We start from the raw sequence: 19,196 nt of genomic DNA on the forward strand, positions 1-19,196 counted from the left end.
GCAATCAGCCTTTGAATGAGTGCTTCTGCCTGGGTCCCCATGCCTTCCCACCAGAGGGTAACTTTTGCTTCTCCTCAAACATTTGTGAACACCGACAGGTGAAGATGGTGACTTGTATCTGAGCTGCTAACAAAGGAAGAGGGGAAGGCAGAGGGAGGGTGGCTGAAGGGGAAGGTCCCCTCCCCACTGGTGAATTCCCCATGCTCCTCAGCACAGGAGATATGCTCATAGCAACCAGCTCAGGACCCATCTGCTTTGAGACATCCTGACAGGTCAGAATCTACTCTCTGAGATTCCCTCCCACCATGGGCCAGGAAGACAAGTGTCTGAGGCAAGCTCCTGAAACCGCTATCATGCTTGCTAAACGGCGCTCACACTTGTGGTGACTGTGACAGAAGAGCTCATTAGACTCAACAACAATGAACAAAGGAACAAATTACATGATCTACGAATCATAAGAAAACTCCATCTGTGAAATGAAGCTTATCTTTTCAATTCTTCACTCCTATTTCATCTATTTTCTTTAAAACAGTCACAGTTTCACTCCAAGTGATATGCGCTGGGGAACTATTATGTGCACGTGCAAGACTGAAAAGGGTCAACAAGAAGTATATGCCAAGCCCCTTTCTTCATGAGAGGACTTTCTGATTTCACTAGAGGCCAATAAACAGACATCTGAAATGATTAGACCATAACACAGGGAGGCCACAGTTAAATGCATGCTAAAAGGAATGACTAGTATCTCATGAGAATGTATGCGTCAGACGCTATCCTGTGGACGGATTCATTTAACCTGTCCAACTAGGAGGTAAGCTGAATAACCTTGGCAGGTTATTAGTCCATTTTAAAGGTTATTAGACCATTTTAAAGATGAAGAAACCTAGATTCAGAAAAGTCTTCAGCCTAAGGTCACACAGGCAACCTAGCTCCACAGTCCACTCTCTTCTCCCGCCAGCCGAACTGTGGCTCCATCCGCCATAGCACGGTGTGGGGAGAAGTGCCTCAGGAGTTCCGAGCAGAGAAGATGGGAAATGAGCTGGGCCTCAAAGGTTGCGCAGGATTTGGAGAAGCAGAAGGGGAGGACGAGGCATTCTAAATAAGGGGAAACACTCTCAAAAGCACCACTAGCCACAGATATGCGGACAGAGCAATCAGTCTGGCCTCTGAGGAAGGGACCTACTCTGGGAATAGAGGGAGAAAGGATAGAAGGGGGTTGGAGATTGGACTGTGGAGACCAGCACTGAAGGTCAGGCCAAGGATGACTGCCAGGAGAGATTCAGAAGACACCTGTTGCTACAAACTTACAGGTAGGCAGATGTCAATTTGCTCTGACAAGACTCCTGTGCATTTCACTAATCCAACATAGCAACAGAACCAAGATTTTTGGAGGGTAATGGTGATTGCTCCTTAGAACTGCCAGCTCCACAGCCTAGGGCCTTACAGATATGTTTCATGAAGCACTAAATCCCCAGGGCCCATCAGTCACTGCGATCAACACTTACTAAATACATACACTGTTGCCGGGTATTCCTTAGAAAGCCAAAGAGCAGCTTCATTTACTTTTCTCCCTTCAGCCACCTGAAACTAAACCTCAAAATCAAAAAGTCATGCAACATCTCCAGGCGCAGGAGCCGAAAAAGCAGACTAGAGACCTCGTGTTCCAGAGGCACTGCCGGGTCTCCTGACACAGCTCGGTCCCCAGGGAAGGGTCACGAACGGACATCATGCCACACTTTCCCTATTACCAGGGTTATTCCAGTTGAATGTACTCCCGAAATGGCTCTCAACAATCACCAACTGGCATTTATACCATCCCCACACCATCCCTCGTTCACCCAAAGTAACCCAAGGGATATTTTCCAAAACAGGTCGACGCCGTCAGGTTATCTCCATTAAGAAGTCTGGGTGAAAAACGTGTTAGCTAATTTATCTTTTTGAGAAGTCAGTTTCACCGCCTGAGGAGTACATTTTTAGTCAAAAAAGGATGAGCTTTAAGAAGAGACTAGGGACTTAGCATGGTTTAGAAATGGGATAGAGGATCAGGATTCTAGACTCAGCTATGGTGCCAACTCTGTGACCCTGACCAAGGCATGTAACCTTTCAGGACTCAGTTTCTCCATCTGAGGCAAAATGATCTCTAAAGTTCCTCTCAACTTGGTCTAGGATTTCTAGGCCTGACACACTTACCACTGGCTGCTGATCTGCTCCTTCAGATCAGCAACCTAAGCTGTACCATATGTAGGGCCCAGGAATCAAGTTCCACACAACCTGTTACTGGGGCAAAGCATGTGCCGCAGTTGGGAACAAGAGAAAGATTAAATACACAAAGGCTGTGTGTGTGTGTGTGTGTGTGTGTGTGTGTGTGTGTGCGCGCGCGCGCGTGCGCTCTCAGTTCTGCCTGACTCTCCGCGACCCCACAGACTGTAGACCGCCAGGCTCATCTATTCATGCAGTTTTCCAGACAAGAACACTGGAGTGGGTTGCCATTTCCTCCTGCACAGGATCTTCCCAACCCAGGGATCAAACCCATGTCTCTTGTGTCTCCTTCACTGGCAGGAATATTCCTTGCCACTGTGCCACCTGGGAAGCCCCTAATGTAAATGTCAGATGTCGATAATTTTGAAGTTATTACTTTTTTGCAGTTTTTAATCTACAAAAGCCAAACTTTCCCACCATGAACTAAGAATAACAATATTCTGAATGAAACTTTCAGAGTTCCTTGAAAAATGTAAAAAAAAAACCAAGGGAGTTAGTGAAGTTATAACAGCAAAACAAGCAGAAATATCAAGAGTATAACTTCTGGAGATCACAGAACGCTAAACAATATCTTCTGTGTGGAGAGCTACGAAAATTTTGTCAAAGACATATAGCGGTACAACACAAGAGATAAAGTGACATGGTTACAAGGGTATGTTTAGTTTGTGAAAATTCATAAGCTGTATAATTAAGATTTGTGCATTTTTGTGGGTGTGTGTTATACTTCAATAAAAGACTTATTTTCAAAAATTAAATAACTTAAGTTCACAAGGTCTAGAATTAAAATGCTTCAGGATTTTCATAACTGCTGCCATTAGTTCTGTAAAACTATGAATGACTGTTTTCCAAATCTGTTATTTAACACCAGCATTCCCCAATTTAAGAAACACTGGTCTACAGGAAACTATAACAACATGTAAGATAACTTAATGTGCTAAATGGTAAATTCTCAGTAATTTTTTAAATTTATGAGGGGAAATTTTTCATTGTCTCTCTGCAGAAAGCATTAATTTAATGTTGAATATTCACTATATTTTAAATCTTTACTGAGGTAGGTGGTAAAATGATTTATAATCCTTTACTGGATTTATGTTTTTATTGGAAAAGTGATACCCAGTCAAAGTAAAAAACTGCATACAACAGAAAAGAATAAAAATGTAAATAACTCATAATTCTTTCATCCAGACAGAACCACTATTTGCATCTGGTTTACTTCATGTCTGTCTCTCTTTTCTCTTTCTTAACACACATAAATATTAATATTGCTGAGAGAGTACCACGTGTATAGTTTATTTATCTTAAGCACCTTTCCACACTATTAGAAACTTTTCACAAACAACTGCTGCATAATATTACATTGCACAGATGTACTGTACAATCCTACTTTTAAAAATATACCTCAATCCCTGCAAAAAATGTAAACATGAGTTTTTAAAGAATTATGTGCATTAGTAAATTGAACTGAATTGAGCCAGTCAAATGCCAGGGGCATTTATTAGAAAGATAACTACCTGTTACAATGGTATATTTAACCCTTTTGTGTTGAAGATCAGTACTTACTAGGTAAAATGCAGATATATAATTTACTGGTGAGAAGCACCAAGAAGTACTAATTAAATGGTGTTAAGAGGTTAATGCAAAATCTTCAAATGTATTCATCGGACTGTATTAAAATGTCAATAGCTACAACCTAAATTTGAAGCAAGTGGTCAGGAAGAAAATGAGACAGAAGTAATAGTTTATAAACCTTAAAACTAATTTCAGTAAATAGAAGTCAAAAGAAAGGAGGATGCACGCTCTGCAGCCCCGGAGCCACAACTGCGGAAGCCCACACTCTAGAGCCTGAGCTCAGCAGAAGCAGCCACCGCGGTGAGGGCGCCCAACTAGAGAGCATCCCCCACTTGCCGCAGCTAGAGAAAGCCCGCGCGCAGGAGCAAAGACCCAGTGCAGCCAAAGATAGATAAATGTTTTTAAAAAAAAGAAACGAGGCAAAAACATTCATCTCCAAGCTTAAACCCATTTATCAGAGCTAATTCCTATTCTCCTCCCTACACAGCACAAGATTAAGGGATAAAGAGAACTTTTCCTCCAGCAGAGCTACAAACTCATCCAAAACAGAGAAATAAAGGATCACACAGATCTTAACCACACTTTGGAAAGGGCTTAGGCAGCGAATAAATGCACTCCCTCCTTGCCCAACTCCTGTGGCACCAGTCACCCCTACAAAGGCTGCCCAAGAGTGCTGCCACTTGGGATAGAGACAGGGCGCACGGCAAAGCTGGAGTCTGTGTGTCCAGTAATACACCCACTTGGGCCCCGGCGGACGAGCCGGGGTCTGACCAACTCACAACATCGCTTATGAGGTCCAGGCACCTTTCCAAGCCAGTTTATTCATAAATTTAAACTCAACTTCTAAACTTGTGAAGCTACCTCTGAACTTCAGCACACCACCTAATCACAGCCCTTCCACTTACCAGCCCAGCTGACTTAAGGGCAAAACTGACACTCCAAACCTCACCTCTAGCTCCTCTTCTCCCTTAGCCCACTCAACTGAGGTAAGTTATAATGTAAATGGTTAACAATTATTTAATTTTAAGGGGAGATTTTACAGTTTAATAAGGGGTAATTTCCTAGCCTACCAATAAGTATGAAGCTCAAACCTCAGTCTTTCAAGGCAAGCTAGGTACAAAAAAATATCTGTGAGTATCTTGAAGCACACTTGCTGGTAAAACAAAGTACAGTATTCATGTGTCAGCTTTCAGTTGAAAGAAGTATTGTTTTTAAGTATATGAAAAGGTAGGGAGATATATGACTTCCCTGGTGGCTCAGACGGTAAAGCATCTGCCTACAATGCGGAAGACCTGGGTTCAACCCCTGGGTCAGGAAGATCTCCTGGAGAAGGGAATGGCAACCCACTCCAGTATTCTTTGGAGAAGGCAATGGCAACCCACTCCAGTACTCTTGCCTGGAAAATCCCATGGACGGAGGAGCTTGGTAGGCTGCAGTTCACGGGGTCTCGGAGGGTCCGACACGACTGAGATATTTATGTCTAAATGTTTGTAATCCTCATCTTTGGTGAATCACTTGAATTACAGCCACAGTACTGACTTCACTCAAAGTATAAAAGTCTCCAATGTGTACAGCCAGTACCTTCACATTTTAATAAAGCCTGAGGTGTTATGAGGCCTGATTGAGAATACACAAGAACTTTAACACTCTGGGGCAATAAATTTCTCCAGGAAGTGTGCATATGTGCTAAGTCACTTCACTTGTGTCCGACTTTTTGCAACCCCGTGAGCTGTAGCCCACCAGGCTCCTCTGTCCATGGGATTCTCCAGGCAAGAATACTGGAGTGGGTTGCCATGCCTTCCTCCAGGGGATCTTCCTGACTCAGGGATCGAACCTGAGTCTCATGTCTCCTGCATTAGCAGGCAGGTTCTTTACCACTAGCACCACCTGGGAAACAAGTTCTGCAAAAAAGAGGGAGACCTTTTCTTAGCCAGGACTTCACCTGGGGAGGACTAGGTTCCCCACATACTCTAAGTCACACTCCACACCCATTCCAGAAAACAACCTGTATGTATGCCAGAACGACCCCATGAGGCCATCAGGAAGACAAGGAGCCTTGACTCTGATGGTTATCTCTGAATTCTAAGAAGCTCTGACAGAGATGCTGTAGGCCCTGCAAGAAAACACAGAATTTACAATGCTGCTCGCTCTGTAAGAAAAGGGGCTTCAAAGCTCATCTCCAAATTATACAGCCAAGTGACTGAAAGATGAGTTTTTTACACACACCCATCATACCAGCCAAAACAATTCACTCGTTTCCAGACATCTCATCTTTAATTATACCATCCCTCCTGGAGGAAAGGCCTCTAATTTTCAAACCTCACTCATTCAAGGCTCAGTTAAAAAATAAAAACAAAAATGGCAATAGAAACATATACATCAACCATTACTTTAAATGTAAATGGATTAAATGCTCCAACCAGAAGACACAGACTGGCTGAATGGATGCAAAAACAAGGCCCATATATATGCTGTCTACAAGAAACCCACTGCAGACCTCAAGACACATATAGACTGAAAGTGAGAAGATGGAAAAATATATTCCATGCAAATGGGAAGCAAAAGAAAGCTGGAGCAGCAATCCTCATATCAGACAAAACAGACCTTAAAGAATACTACAAGAGACAAGGAAGGACACTACATAATGATCAAGGGATAAATCCAAGAGGAAGACATAACAATTGTAAATATCTATGCACCCAACACGGGAACACCTCAATACATAAGACAAACACTAACAGGCATAAAAGGAGAAATTGACAGTAACACAATAAGAGTAGGAGGCTTTAACACCCCACTCACACCAATGGACAGATCATCAAAACAGAAAATTAATAAGAAACACAAGTCTTAAATGATACATCAGATGAGATGGATCTCATTGATATCTTCAGGACATTCCATCCAATGCAGAGGAATACACCTTCTTCTCAAGTGCTCATTTTCTAGTATAGACCACATCTTGGGTCACAAATCAAATCTCAGTAAATATAAGAAAATTAAAATTGTATCAAGCGTCTTCTCCAAACACAACGCTATGAGATTAGATATCAATTACATGGAGATTAAACAACACATTTCTATATAGCTAACAGGTTGCTTACTATGTCAGTAAGTAATAACCAGTAATCTTAGTTATTATTAATAGTAATAATTGTTAATATTTCTACTATTGGTTATATTATTAATAATATATTAACATTAATTAATATTATTAATTATAATATTAATAACATCAATATTATAATTGATTGGTATAATTAATATTACTACTAATAATAACTAGTAGTAAATAACTAACTAAAGGTTACTGAAAAAAATCAAAAGGGAAATCAAGAAATTTCTAGAAACAAATGACAATGAAAACATGACAACTCAAAACCTATGGGATGCAGCAAAAGCAGTCCTAGGAGGGAAGTTTATAGCAATACAATCCTACCTTAAGAAACAAGAAAAATATCAAATAGACAACCTAACTTTATACCTAAAACAACTGGAAAAAGAAGAACAAAAAAACCCCAAAATTAGCAGAAGAAAAGAATTATAAAGTTCTGAACAGAAATAAATGAAAAAAACAACAGTAAAGATTACTAAAACTAAAAGCTGGTTTTTTGAGAAGATAAACAAAATCAACAAACCTTTAGCTAGACTCATCAAGAAAAGGAGAAGAATCAAATCAACAAAATGAGAAATGAAAAAGGAGAGGTTACAATAGACAATGCAGAAATATAAAGGATTATAACAGACTATTATTAACAAATATATAGCAATAAAATGGGTAACCTGGAAGAAATGGACAGATTCTTAGAAAAATTCAATCTTCCATGATTGAACCAGGAAGAAACAGAAATTATGAACAACCCAATTACAAGCACTGAAATTGAAACTGTGATCAAAAATCTCCCAAAAAACAAAAGCCCAGGACCAGATGGCTTCACAGGAGAATTCTATCAAACATTTAGAGAAGAGCTAATGCCTATCCTTCTAAAACTCTTCCAAAAATTGCAGAGGAAGGAACACTTCCAAACTCATTCTATGAGGCCACCATTACCCTGATACCAAAACCAAAGACAACACAAAAAAGAAAACTACAGACCAATATTACTGATGAACATAGATGCAAAAATCCTCAAAAAAATTTTAGCAAACAGAATTCGTCAACACATCAAAAAGCTCATACACCACGATCAAGCTGGGTTTATTCCAGGGATGCAAGGATTCTTCAATACATGCAAATCAATCAATGTGATACACCATATTAACAAACTGAAAAATAAAAACCATATAATAATCTCAATAGATGCAGAAAAAGTCTGTGACACAATTCAGCACCCATTTATGATTAAAACTCTTCAAAACATGGGCATAGAAGGAACCTATCTCAACATAGTAAAGGCCGTATATGATAAGCCTACAGCAAACATTATTCTCAATGGCTAAAAACTGAAAGCATTCCCCCTAAGATCAGGAACAAGACAAGGGTGTCCACTTTCACCACTATTATTCAACATAGTTCTGGAAGTCCTAGCTACAGCAATCAGAGAAGAAAAAGAAATAAAAGGAATCCAGATTGGAAGAGAAGAAGTAAAGCTCTCATTGTTTGCAGATGACATGATACTGTACATAGAAAACCTTAAAGATAGTATCAGAAAATTACTAGAGCTAAGCAGTGAATTTAGACAAGTTGCAGGATACAAAATCAATAAACAGAAGTCATTTGCATTTATATATACTAACAATAAAAAATCAGAAAGAGAAATTAAGGAATCAATCCCATTCACCATTGCAACAAAAAGAATTAAATATCTAGGAATAAACTTACCCAAGGAGACAAATGACACCACCCTTATGGCAGAAAGTGAAGAACTAAAGAGCCTCTTGATGAAAGTGAATGCTGCTGCTGCTGCTAAGTCGTTTCAGTCGTGGCCAACTCTGTGCGACCCCATAGACAGCAGCCCACCAGGCTCCTCCGTCCCTGGGATTCTCCAGGCAAGAATACTGGAGTGGGTTGCCATTTCCTCCTCCAATGCATGAAAATGAAAAGGGAAAGTGAAGTCGCTCAGCCGTGTCTGACTCTTAGCGACCCCATGGACTGCAGCCTACCAGGCTCCTCCATCCATGGGATTCTCCAGGCAAGTGTACTGGAGTGGGGCGCCATTGACTTCTCCAAGAAAGTGAATGAGGAGAGTGAAAAAGTTGGCTTAAAGCTCAACATTCAGAAAACTAAGATCATGGCATCCAGTCCCATCACTTCATGGCAAATAGATGGGGAAACAGTGGAAACAGTGTCAGACTTTATTTTGGGGGGGCTCCAAAATCACTGCAGATGGTGACTGCAGCCATGAAATTAAAAGACACTTACTCCTTGGAAGGAAAGTTACAATCAACCTAGACAGCATATTAAAAAGTAGAGACATTATTATGCCAACAAAGGTCCGTCTAGTCAAGGCTATGGTTTATCCAGTAGTCATGTGGACTATAAAGAAAGCTGAGCACCAAAGAATTGATGTTCTTGAACTGTGGTGTTGGAGAAGACTCTTGAGAGTCCCTTGGACTGCAAGGAGATCCAACCAGTCCATCCTAAAGGAGATCAGTCCTGGGTGTTCATTGGAAGGACTGATGCTGAAGCTGAAGCTCCAATACTTTGGCCACCTGATGCGAAGAGCTGACTCATTTGAAAAGACCCTGACGCTGGGAAAAATTGAGGGCGGGAAGAGAAGGGGAGGGACAACAGAGGATGAGGTGGTTGGACGGTATCACCGACTTAACGGACATGAGTTTGGGTAAACTCCGGGAGTTGGTGATGGACAGGGAGGCCTGGAGTGCTGCAGTCCATGGGGTCACAAAGAGTCAGACATGACTGAGAAACTGAAGTGAACTTAACTGAAGGAGACAAAAGAACTGTACACAGAAAATTATAAGACACTAATGAAAGAAATCAAAGACGACATAAACAGATGGAGAGAGATTCCATGTTCCTGAGTAGGAAGAATCAACATTGTGAAAATACAAAATGCAATCTATAGAGTCAATGTGATCTGTACAAATTACCAATGGCATTTTTCACAGAACTAGAACAAAAAATTTCACAGTTCATATGGAAACACAAAAGACCCCAAATAGCCAAAGCAGTCTTGAGAAAGAATGGAGCTGGAGGAATCAACCTTCCTGACTTCAGATTACACTACAAAGCTACAGTCATAAAGAGAGTATGGTACTGGCACGAAACAGAAACACAGATCAATGAACAAGATAGAAAGCCCAGAAGTAAACCCATGCACCTATGGGTACCTTATTTTTGACAAAGGAGGCAAGAATATACATACAATGGGGCAAAGACAGCCTCTTCAATAAATGGTGCTGGGAAAACTGGATAGCTACATGTAAAAGAATGAAATTAGAACACTTCCTAACACCACACACAAAGATAAACTCAAAATGGATTAAGGACCTAAATATAAGACAATAAACTATAAAACTCTTAGAGGAAAACAGGCAGAACACTCAATGACATAAATCAAAACAAGATTCTCTATGACCCACCTCCAGGAGTAATGGAAATAAAAACAAAAGTAAGCAAGGTGAAAACACAGCCCTCAGAATGGGAGAAAATAATAGCAAATAAAACAACTGACAAAGGATTAATTTTCAAAGTATACAAGCAGTTCATACAACTGAATACCATAAAAACAAACACCCCAATCAAAAAGTGGGGAAAAGACCTAGACAGACATTTCTCCAAAGAAGACCTACAGATGGCTAACAAACACATGAAAAGATGCTCAATATTACTCATTATTAGAGAAATGCAAATCAAAACTATAATGAGGTATCACCTCATGCTGGTCAGAATGGCCATCATCAAAAAGTCTACAAACAATAAATGCTAGAGAAGGGTGTGGAGAAAAGGGAATGCTTTTGCACTGTTTGTGGGAATGTAAATTGATACAGCCACTATGGAATACTGTATGGAGATTCCTTAAAAAACTAGGAGTAAAACCACCATATGACCCAACAATCCCACTCCTAGGCATATACCCTGAGGAAACCAAAATTGAAAGAAACACATGTATTCCATTGTTCATTGCAGCACTATTTACAATAGCTAGAATGTGGAAGCAACTTAGATGTCCATTGAAAGATGAATGGATAAAGAAGCTGTGGTACATATACACAATAGAATATTACTCAGCCATAAAAAGGAACACATTTGAGTCAGTTGTAATGAGGTGGATGAACTTAGAACCTATTATACAGAGTGAAGTAAGTCAGAAAGAGAAAGATAATTATCGTATTCTAACACATATATATGGAATCGAGAAGAATGGTTCTGAAGAATTTATTTACAGGGCAGCAATGGAGTCTCAGTGAACTCCGGGAGTTGGTGATGGACAGGGAGGCCTGGCGTGCTGCGATTCATGGGGTCGCAAAGAGTCAGACATGACTGAGCAACTGATCTGATCTGATCTGATCTAATGGAGAAACAGACAGAGAATAGACTTATGGACATGGGGAGAGGGGAAGTGAGGGTGAGATGCATGGAAAGAGTAACATGGAAACTTACATTACCATATGTAAAACAGACAGCCAACAGGAACTTGCTCTATGGCTCAAGAAACTCAAACAGGGGCTCTGTATCAACCTACAGGGGTGGGATGGGGAGTGAGATGCGGGGCGGGGAGGTTCAAAAGGGAGGGGATATATGTATACCTATGGCTGACTCATGTTGAGGTTTGACAGAAAATGACAAAACTCTAAAAAGCAGTTATCCTTCAATAAAAAATTAAATAAATTTTAAAAAATTAAAAAAAAAACCCACAAAACTCTCCAGGATGAGGTGCTGACTTCTAAGGGCCCAATGTTCTCTATCCTTCTGAAATCTGAAAACTCTTACTGTTGCTGTCTCTTACTTGGCCCTAAACCACTGCCCTGTGCTCTGTTTAAACTTGTTTGGGTTTTTAATCGTTTCCTGTGCATATTATCTTATTTCTAAAAAGCGTATGAATTCTCTGAAGCCAGGGACTGACAGCACTCTACAATTAGAAGCTGGAAGTGTGTTTCTAAAGTTTCTTTCAGTCTTTCCAAGACCATGCCTCTAACCCTCACTCTGTGTGCATCTCCTCAGTGCTTAGAACAGAACAGGGTCAGTGTCATGTTATAGAGGCTCTGGAAACAACCTATCTGGAGCAGGATGCCAGATTTTTAGTTTAAACAGTGGCTGATGAAGACAGGGGTAAAGGGGCGTTTGCTTATCAGGAAGGCAGGTGCCCATGAAAAGAACGAGTGAAGAGCAACTGGTTCATCTCGGGAAGTACCTAATTCCATTAGGAGATCCCCAGCATACATTCATCATACAAGACAAGACTTGTTTAGGGACCACACAGCTGTCTCTGCAGGAAACTGAGCTCATAAATCAAAGCTCTGTCCCCAGAAGAAATACTGTTTGCCCTCTCCACCAACTCCTTCCTTTCCCCCCTTTCCAGGTCATTCACCCTGATAGGACAGGCAGCATGGGTCATTCACATAAAGACACGAATGTCTCTCAACTTAAATGAGGCCTACACTGAACAAGTGAAGCTGTTTCAGTATATCCAATTAACCACAACTTTGGAAATAAGGAAATGAAGCTGCCTCAGGTTTCACTGTGATTACTACAATTGCTTACCAGGCACAAGTATCAAAAATAAGTAATAACCTGATGACCTGACTGCTAGGTGAAACCGTATTAGAATACCTTAGGTCTCTGCTCCCTAAGCTGTCCTTTTCATTAAAGAACAAAAAGAGACAGGAAAGGAAATCTAAAGGATTTCACTGGCCACTCAGGGAAATGGGAAAGTGAATTCTTGAAGCCCCTCAAGCATAAAACGAGGGGTGCCATGAACTAGTATTTTTAATAAGGTCCTTAAAGGATATGGTCAGATATGACAGTTTGTATCAAAAGTCTTCAAAATGTTCATATCTGCTGATACAGCATCCCATTCCCAGGCTGGAGATACACACAAAGATTTGTGTAAGAGTGTGTTTGTTGCAATAGTATTTATACTAAGAAAAAAAATCAGTATTCAACAGAAAATGGACTAAATAAATTGGCTAAATATTCAACAGAAAATTGGCTAAATAAATTGTACATTCATGTGTCTGACTGACACGCAACTATTAAAAAACCACTGAAGAAGAATATTCAATGACATGGGAGAATACTCATGACAGAATCAGTGGGAAAACATAATTATAAAACAGTATACACAGTATATGAGCTTCGTTTTGTGAAAAGAAGAAGTATGTGTGCAAAAGAAAAAAGACTGAGAGGATGTGTATGTAAGACAGTGGCCATCTCTACTTTCAAAGTTGGACGTCATCAACATTTGTAACTTATTTTTAATATTTTAATTATTATTTTCTGATTGGGAGAAAAGTTTTGGGTTGTTTTTTTTTTTTTAAGAGGAGGCTGTTTATTTGCTCTGCATGGTTTTTCAACATTCACTGTTCCTCTCAGATTTGCCCACATCACAGGCCAGTTTCAGAATAATGTGAAAGTCTTAGGAAAAACCCAACTGTTTTTTTACTTCTTAAACTTTTTAGGTCACTCCAAAAAAGGGGAACTTAACTTTCTGAAGTAGAAAACGCCTCAGTTCCTAAATCTACATCAACTATTACTTCCCATCCATTAGTCCCTATCAAAGCAACAGTCTAAGTCGAGATTCAAATCCAGCTGGTCTGTGAAATCTGTGAATAACCAGTCTCATGTCCCCTGTTTTGATGTCTGCTCCAAGAATATGGCAGAAAAACACCCTGATGTGGAAGAAGTCACCATCCTTAAGCATAGGAGGCCTCTATATTGTATCATTTGAGGAACACCTCTGATAGCTCAGTTGGTAAAGAATCTGTGTGCAATGCAGGAGACCCTGGTTTGATTCCTGGGTCAGGAAGATCCCCTGGAGAAGGGATAGGCTACCCACTCCAGTATTCTTGGGCCTCCTTTATGGCTCAGCTGGTAAAGAATCCGCCTGCAATGTGGGAGACCTGGGTTCAATCCCTGGGTTGGAGAAGGGCAAGGCTACCCATTCCAGTATTCTGGCCTAGAGAATTCCATGGACTGTATAGTCCATGGGGTCGCAAAGAGTCAGATATGACTGAGCGACTTGCAGAGAGACTCAAACTACACTTCTTGTCGCAAGATTGCTCCCTTTCCTGCTTAGTGGTCAGAAAGCCTCATGGTCAGGTGTTGAGGACTGCAACAAAAAAGGGAGCAGTCTTTTGACTCTGGAGGGGTGCTGTCAGCAGGTGCATGTTTTCCAGGAGCACAGGGAACTCAAGGATAGGAGAAGGCAAAAAGCCCCAGATTGCCAGACAGTCCCTAATTAAAAGTCCTTTCTACAGAAGTCCAGTCTTGATTGATGCGGTCAGGAGGGGATGAACAAAATACAAGAATCACAGGAAGGGTCAGGTGCACAGGTTATAAACCTGTGAACCAATCTGGCCCATAAACATGTTTTGTTTGACCTTCTTCTACATGAAGTAAAAAAAATATTTAACTGTGACATTTCACATAAAGATATCTGTTTTTGGCATCTCTTCTAAATATCAGAAGATTTAGCAACATTGAGCCTACAATCCTGCAGAGCAACAACTGGCTGTCCTGTCTGGAAGGGCACGTGCTTTCAAACTCCTGGGTGCCAGGTATAGTACTGATTATGAATGATGCCAACCCTGGCCCCCAGCTCATGCCTATGCCCTGCCTCATTCCTATATGTGTCTGAGTCTGCTCTACCATCTCTCGAGTCAGGGGAGAGGAAGGACAAGGGCCCTTCTCAGTTTGCTGCACTGTATTTCTATTTCAAATCTGTTTCAACACTCTACCAAGAAAGGAGAAAGAGACCTGAGAGTAGGGAGCTGTCATTCTTCTCACAAATAAGAAACTAAAACTTGTTTTAATTCTGAGAGGCCCAGCTAGCTAGCAAAAAGGTTTCAGAGATCCCCGAGAGATTTGCACAGACTGAAGTATACTCACACTGGCTGTCAAAGTATTCAAATAGCTAGTTTCTAAATGAGAATGTGAGTAACATTTCAAGACCACAGTTCCTTTTCGTTGGAGTTCCTCCCCTTCAGGGAATCCACCCCTAATCCTTAGCTGGTAATCTTAATTCATTATGTGCCAATGGAGCATACTGACTCAGAATTTAACACAAAATTTTATAGCAGTTCCTTCTGAATTCTAGGGAGCAAACTTTCTAATTGTCTAATCAGAAATTCCTATTGTTGGAATAAAATCTCAGTATTCAACATAAAAGTGTTTCTAATGTGGACTCACCCCATCAAATAATTTACATGTTATTTCATAATTTATCTATGCAACACAGATAATTATTTCCTTTGATCACCTGGATATGGAGACACTAAGTAAACCACTGGCTTAAATTCATTAATGCCTAGCTTCTAAAGTGGTGAGTGGTTTTCAAGCTGTAAAATAGGCCTGCTTAAGTCTAAAATTATCACGCTTCTATGACTACATTTATATCCCAGAATATTATAGTTTTAAATCACTGCAATGATTAAAACAAATTCAAACTATATTATGAATTAACATAATAAACAAAGCTAACCAAGTAAAACCTACAGGTGCCTTAAATACTATGAGCAAGGCAGAAAATGAAAACAATCAGGTCTGACAACACGTTGGCTCAGAAACAATGCTAGACTAATATAAATCAGAAACGTGTTTCCACAGAGACACTAAACTTACTAAATATTAATAGAAATACACTCCATTACTTATTTTTTCCACTTTATCATTTCCAAATAATTTAATAATAGCTACTAAATAGCTACATACAAGATATTTAATCTAATCTAACTAGAACCTCTAAGTGTCTAGATAAAATCTTCTTTCTGAAATGTCACGTATTTTACTAATTTTACCTCGAGGCTGGATATGATACTGCTACAAATAAATGAGCAAATGCACCTGCAGAAATGGAAAGGCCTGCTTTGGCAGCCACCACTCACGGGGATAGTGTCAGGCACGTCACGTGCAGCACGGGTTGTCAGTGCAGGCGACAGGGAGCACACGGACGGCAAGTAGCCAGGGTAAAGTCCAAAGCCCCAGTCACTGTCTCCCAAGATCAGATTTTCTTTCACAAACTATTCCTGACACAGAGCAAAATGTATTCAAATGAAATGTATTCAGAAGAAAACAAGCCAATGTACCACTTTCTCTCTGGCACCTGAGATGATATACAGGGCAGTCAACACATTTTCTAACCAAGGGGATTTCCTTGGAGGGAAAGTTCTGGAACTGAAACGTGGGATCTGAGTTCTCTCTCTCTAGCTACCACAAAGACAAAGAGAACGGCTAGGACTAAGCAGGAAGAGAGAAGGCAAGAGCCACCAGGAAAGAGGAATAAGGCAAGGCAAACAGATTTTCTCTGCGTTCTTGGCTGACATGTGGTTTGTGCCTAGATTCCCTGGCCCTGCAGCATAACCATCCCACTGCCAGAAAAAATGGCTTTTTCAACAGCTGTCCCTTGGAGTTTTCTTCCCTTGCCCTTGTAACTTCCAGAAGTTCCTGAATCTCTTGCACAGCAAGGAAGGGGGCTTAAGAGTGGAAACTCTTTTTATTTTTTAGAAATAAAGTCAGTAACAACTTACTCAAGAACAACTAACAGTTGGATAGAAGGTCCTTGGCTTGGTCTAATGTAACACTGAGGTTTCCCAACTTCAAAAGCCTTTGAATTACACGGCAGCGGCACCACACTGCAATTACTGAGGCCCGTCTTTCTTCTCTCGGCCGCCTACCTATTATTTTTCCTGGACAAAGGTAACATTTGTTCAGTAAGTATTTATTGAGCATCTACGGTGCCAATCACCATATATTGTGGCAAAGGAAAAAAGGGGAAGACAAGAGCAAAGGTGGTCCCTGGCCTCATTGAGCTTCAGTTCAGTTCAGTTGCTCAGTTGTGTCTGACTCTCTGCGACTCCATGAACTGCAGCACACCAGGCCTCCCTGTCCATCACCAACTCCTGGAGTTCACCCAAATTCATGTCCGTTGAGTCAGTGATGCCATCCAACCATCTCACCCTCTGTCGTCCCCTTCTCCTCCTGCCCTCAATCCTTCCCAGCATCAGTGTCTTTGCAAATGAGTCAGCTCTTCGCATCAGGTGGCCAAAGTATTGGAGCTTCAGCTTCAACATCAGTCCTTCCAATGAACACCCAGGACTGATATCCTTTAGGATGGACTGGCTGGATCTCCTTGCAGTCCAAGGAACTCTCAAGAGTCTTCTCCAACATCACAGTTCAAAAGGATCAATTCCTCAGCGCTCAGCTTTCTTTATAGTCCAACTCTCACATCCATACATGACTACTGGAAAAACCACAGCCTTGACTAGACGGACCTTTGTTGACAAAGTAATGTCTCTGCTTTTTAATATGCTGTCTGCTGCTGCTGCTAAATCACTTCAGTCGTGTCTGACTCTGTGCGACCCCACAGACGGCAGCCCATCAGGCTCCGCCGCCCCTGGGATTCTCCAGACAAGAACATTGGAGTGGGTTGCCATTTCCTTCTCCAATGCATGAAGTGAAAAGTGAAGTCGCTCCATTGTGTCCGACTCTTCGCGACCCCATGGACTGCAGCCTACCAAGCTCCTCCATCCATGGGATTTTCCAGGCAAGAGTACTGGAGTGGGCTGCCATCGCCTTCTCCGAATATGCTGTCTAGGTTGGTCATAACTTTCCTTCCAAGGAGTAAGCATCTTTTAATCTCATTGAGCTTACATTCTATTATGTGCATAATAAGCCTGTGTAAAAATTCAAAGTATGTAGAAACAGACAATGTAGAAAGTAAACATCTACTATACTCAACTATAATTGACCATTTGGTATAAACTATTTCAAATAATCTTCTGCGTATGAAAAGAACAATACTTACCCATATTTTGTAATGGGGTCATACTATCTGATCAGTTTTTCTACTTCCTCCCCTTTAACAATCCATCTTGAGGTCTTTCCATTACATTCTTTTTAAGATACGTTTCCACCTTTCAGGGCTTCCCTTGTGGCTCAGCTGGTAAAGAATCCGCCTGCAATGCAGGAGACCTGGTTTGATCCCTGGGTTGGGAAGATCCCCTGGAAGAGGGAAAGGCTACCCACTCCAGTATTCTGGGCCTGATGAATTCCATGGACTGTATAGTCCATGGGGTCGCAAAGAGTAGGACACGACTGAGTGACTTTCACTTTTCCACCTTTCAAGAGAATCCTCTGTAACATTCCCCACTTTAACTATTGTGATCCCCCATGTAGGACTCTTTAGGGACTTGAGATAAGGCTGGAAAAGTCCATATAAGGCCACCTTCCCCAGGTACTTACCCCAGTGAATGCACAAAGGCTCTACCTCTGGAACTGACTGCACTGTCTTGTTTCCTCCCCAGAGTTGGGTCTCAGCTTTGGATTCTATCCTCGCTTTGTGCCTACAATCTCTAAGATGACAAAACAGAGGCTTCTTGGATTCTCTCTTTATTATGCTCTTTCTTTACAGCTATTCACACCAAAACCATACTGAATCCGCTGATAATTAAAAATCAGTATCTAAAAATATGGCCCTTTCCTTTCAGTGGATATCTAACTTTAAATTGTCTGTAGATGTCTTAAAACGGGGCTTCCCAGGTGGCCTAGTGGTAAAGAATCGCCTGCCAATGCAAGAGACTCAGGAGATATGGATTCCATCCCTGGGACAGAAGATCCCCTGGAGAAGGAAATGGCAACCTGCTCCAGTATTCTTGCTTGGCAGGCTGCATTCCATGGACTTGCAAAGTTGGACACAACTGAGCGTGCGCACGCACATCTTAAAATGTGGGGAAATGAAAAATTGGAAGTAGTGTAAATTGTCTGTTATTTGTCCCCAAACAGCAAGACCACACTAAGGAGTCTTCTATAAGGCAGCGGTTACACAACAATTTAAAACACTGGTATGTGCAGACAAGATTAAGTTCAGAAGTACAAAGACTGAGAACTGCTTAGTCAAACCACCTGGGCCATCTGTGCCACCAGCCAAGTCCCATCAAGGAAGAAAGTTGGCTGTTCTTATTAGCTTTTGCTATCTTTGTCCCTCGTAAGAAAAACACAAAATCACAAAACATAAACATAAGATTTATAATGGCTAGAAAGTGGAATGAAGGCCAGTGACATTCTGCTCACCCACCAGCTTAAATTAGAAAGAGATGAGTCACAAATACTCATATCACAGCCTACTAAAACACAATACTAATCAATATATTCACTGATGGACCAAAACATTATAAAGCCTATTTATCAACTATGTTGTCATCAATCTATATGCTCCCAAAATATTTCCCTAAGACCCAGAAGTGGTAATATA

The 19,196-nt window shown here is 41.0% G+C and overlaps 1 protein-coding gene across 1 annotated transcript in view; it reads right to left on the reverse strand.

Annotated features, from left to right (window-relative positions):
* The window catches only part of MACO1 (macoilin 1), a 67,093-nt gene that overhangs the window by 17,764 nt on the left and 30,133 nt on the right, over positions 1-19,196 (reverse strand). The window lies entirely within an intron of this gene.

This window comes from Bubalus kerabau, chromosome 3 (assembly GCF_029407905.1).
Source record: "Bubalus kerabau isolate K-KA32 ecotype Philippines breed swamp buffalo chromosome 3, PCC_UOA_SB_1v2, whole genome shotgun sequence".
In the NCBI taxonomy this organism is placed as follows: domain Eukaryota; kingdom Metazoa; phylum Chordata; class Mammalia; order Artiodactyla; family Bovidae; genus Bubalus; species Bubalus kerabau.